The sequence below is a fragment of the Magnolia sinica genome, chromosome 18, assembly GCF_029962835.1.
Source record: "Magnolia sinica isolate HGM2019 chromosome 18, MsV1, whole genome shotgun sequence".
Taxonomy (NCBI): Eukaryota; Viridiplantae; Streptophyta; class Magnoliopsida; order Magnoliales; family Magnoliaceae; genus Magnolia; species Magnolia sinica.
This window is the reverse complement of record NC_080590.1, coordinates 65,862,208-65,866,253: the sequence shown is the minus strand read 5'-3', so window position 1 is coordinate 65,866,253 and position 4,046 is coordinate 65,862,208. Positions and strand designations below refer to the sequence as shown.

At 42.2% G+C, this 4,046-nt stretch overlaps 1 non-coding gene across 1 annotated transcript; it reads right to left on the bottom strand.

Annotated features, from left to right (window-relative positions):
• Positions 1 to 933: 933 nt before the first annotated feature.
• Positions 934 to 1,040, bottom strand: LOC131234235 (small nucleolar RNA R71). The gene has a single exon (XR_009165639.1). It is a non-coding gene; the product is annotated as a small nucleolar RNA R71 (small nucleolar RNA).
• Positions 1,041 to 4,046: the final 3,006 nt, after the last annotated feature.

Sequence of the window (4,046 nt, the reverse complement as noted above, 5' to 3'; positions counted from 1 at the left end):
TAATTTATTTTTAGAATTCTTTAGAAACTAACCTTCCTATTTTGTAGGCCTTTAAGATAGAAATCTCTAATTCGGTACACTCCTTCCCTACTTTCTATTTTTCAATTCTCTTTTAGTAATCTACTTTCTAGTTTAGGACTCTCTTAACTTATTTTAGAAATTTTCACTTTCTTTTAGGAATTCTTTCTTTTAGAAGCTAGTTCACTTCTATCTTTCTTTTAAAGAATTGTTCTTCTCTTTTTAGAATCTAACTTATTTTATTTTATTTTGCAGGTTTTAACTCAAGACTCCAATTTGGTAATTTCTTTCCAACTCTCTCTTTCTTGCTAGATTTTCCTAGGGTTAAGTTTTTAATTGAGGGCTGCGAGTGTTTTCATGCCCAAGTGGGCCCGTGACAACACTCGACGTCTCTTGACTGAAGGAGGATTGGTTGAGGGGTTGACTATCCATCGCAGGACTAGACACCGCTCGAAATCCCCTGAGTTAACTGAGGTTATGGCTGAAGACCAACCTCCTCCACTTCCACCCAGGGTGGAGGATACCCAAGATGAGAACGAGGTGCAACAGGCACCCCCGCCTCGTACTTTACGAGATTATCTACAACCGGCGGGAGTGAGTATGCCCTCATGCATGATTTTTCCTGAAAATACAGGACAAATGGACATCAAGCCAGGAGTTATCCAACTCCTTCCCAAATTCCATGGACTTGAATCAGAAAGTCCATATTTACATTTGAAAGAGTTCGATGAGATTATAGCTACATTATGTTTTCCTAATGTATCTGAGGATACAATTAGGCTGAAACTCTTTCCTTTTTCCTTAAAAGAGAAAGCTAAGACGTGGTTACATTCACTGCGTCCTAGATCCATTGGCACATGGAACGATATGCAGAGGGAATTCATAAAAAAATTCTTCCCACATCATAAAACGATTACCCTCAGAAAAGCGATCATGAACTTTGCCCAAAAGGAAGATGAAACATTCTTCCAATGTTGGGAAAGGTTCAAAGATTTGGTCAGTTCATGCCCACAACACGGATTTGAAACGTGGCGCATTACAAATTTTTTCTACGATGGACTGACATCTTCCATGCGCCAAATGGTCGAGACAATGTGTAATGGAGAGTTCATCAACAAAGATGTTGACGAGGTATGGGATTACCTCGATAGTCTCGCTGGAAAAACACAATCATGAGACTATTACCCACTGGCGAACACCACGTCTAGGCCGACGCAATTAAAGGAGAAAGGTGGATTATATCTCTTGAAAGAAGAGGATGATCTCAAGTGTAAAGTGACTACGCTCATAAGGAAAGTTGAGGCCATGGAAGGAAAGAAGGATAAGGTCAATGAAGTTGTTTGCGGCATCTGTGATTGCAACATTTACACAACTGAAAACTGTCCTACAATACCTGCCTTTCGAGGAGTATTGAATGAACAAGCCAATGCTGTAAATAATTATCAAAGACCTTTTACTGGACCCAACTCCAACACATACAATCCTGGCTGGAAAAATCATCCAAATTTTAGTTGGAGGAATGGACAAACGGCGACTCCTCCAGGTTTCTTCAATCAAAATCCAAATCAAGTGAAACCTCAAGAGGAACTGGTTCAAAATCCCATACAAGAGCTGGCTCAGGCAATGCGGGGAATTACAGATTTTATGTAAAAGATAGATTCTCGTATGACGGTTATAGAAAAGGGGATGCTTCCTGCACAACCTCTCCCCAATCCTAAACCGCAGTACGAGAATAATGATCCCAGCTCTTCAAATCAGATGGGGCATGCTAAATCCATCACCACTCTTAGGAGTGGGAAGATCATTGATAAAACTCTTCCGGTTAGGCCCGAAAAGCCTCAAGAACCAGAAGAGGACAACAATGATGGATCCAGTGATGTCCCACAAAAAGTAGAACCGGAACTTCTAGAGAAGCCAGTTGCTCCATTCCCCCAAAGGTTGGTTTCACCAAAACCTCTCTCTAACTCTCAGGATATCCTAGAGGTGTTGAAACAGGTGAAAGTCAACATTCCTCTACTTGATGTCGTTAAACAGATACCTTCATATGCCAAATTCCTAAAAGACTTATGCACGACCAAGCGACGGAAAATTATTCAAAAGAAAATCTTCTTGACTGAGAAAGTGAGTGACATCCTGAAGCAAGACGTGCCGCAGAAATTCAAGGATCCCGGTAGCCCAACCATATCATGTGTAATCGGGAACCATCGAATTGATCATGCACTTCTTGACTTAGGAGCGAGCGTCAATTTGATTCCCTACTCGGTATACAAACAGTTAGGTTTGGGTGAATTAAAACCCACCCTAACTACACTACAACTTGCTGATCGCTCTGTTCGTGTACCAAGAGGGATAATTGAGGATGTGTTGGTCCAAGTTGATAGATTTTACTATCCTGTAGACTTTATCATCCTGGACACTGAACCCATCAATAACATGAGCACTCAGATTCCTGTCATTCTTGGTCGCCCATTCCTTGCCACGTCAAATGCAATTATCAATTGCAGGAATGGTATCATGACTATGTCTTTTGGAAATTTGACATTGGAGTCAAACATTTTTTTCAATAACGGCAGCAACTCAGAGGATGATGACTATTTCCACGACATTAACATGATTGACTCTTTCGTGGAAGATACGACACCTCTGACCTTATCCTCCGACCATCTAGAGACGTGCCTGGCCCACTCCCATGATTTTGATGATGACATGATTAGGGAGACGTGCGCCTTGCTTAATACTGCACCGGTACTTGAAGTTAACCAATGGAGGCCACAATTTGAAGAATTACCACAAACTGATGTAGTGCCTCTACCGTCTAACCTCAAGCCGCCGAAGCTTGACCTAAAACCTTTGCCCTCTGATTTGAAATATGCATATTTGGGTCAAGATGAGACATACCCGGTGATCTCCGCCCACCTGGAGAAAGAACAGAGAGTATGCTTATATCTACTCTCATTGAGCATAAAGGAGCCCTGGGATGGACGATAGCGGACCTCAAAGGAATCGATCCCTCGATTTGTACTCATCACATATACCTTGAGGATAATGCAAAAACCGCTCGGCAACCACAACGTAGACTAAATCCCAACATGAAGGAAGTGGTTAAGGCCGAGGTTCTTAAACTATTGGATGTGGGTATTATATACCCTATATCTGATAGTCAATGGGTGAGTCCAACTCAAGTGGTCCCTAAGAAGTCCGGAATCACCATCGTAGCCAATGCTAATAATGAACTCGTGCCAACTAGAGTCACTACTTGTTGGAGAATGTGCATTGACTACAGGAAGTTGAATACCGTCACGAGGAAAGACCACTTCCCTTTACCATTCATTGATCAGATCCTGGAAAGGTTAGCTGGTCATTCCTATTACAGTTTTCTTGACGGGTATTCGGGCTATAACCAGATAGAGATAGCCCCTGAAGACCAGGAAAAGACCACATTTACATGTCCCTACGGCACCTTTGCTTACCGAAGGATGCCATTCGGACTATGTAATGCCCCTGCCACCTTTCAGCGATGTATGCTTAGTATCTTTTCTGATATGGTAGGGCAATATCTAGAGGTCTTCATGGATGATTTCTCTGTTTACGGTCCATCTTTCAGCAAGTGCTTGGAAAGTCTTAAATGTGTGCTGAAAAGATGTGAAGAAAAGAACCTGGTACTTAATTGGGAGAAGTGCCATTTCATGGTTCAGAAAGGAATTGTCCTTGGACATATCATCTCGTCCAAAGGAATCGAGGTAGATAAGGCAAAAATCGATCTTATCTCTAACCTACCTCCACCCAAGAACATCAGAGACGTGCGATCCTTCTTAGGACACGCAGGATTTTACAGGCGATTCATAAAGGACTTTAGTCTCCTCTCTCGTCCATTATGTAATCTTCTTCAAAAGGATGTTCCGTACGAGTGGACTGAGCAATGCCAGGAAGCTTTCACCAAGCTTAAAGGCACATTAACCACTGCACCTATCATGCAGCCACCCGACTGGAACCTTCCTTTTGAGCTTATGTGCGACGCTTCTGATTAT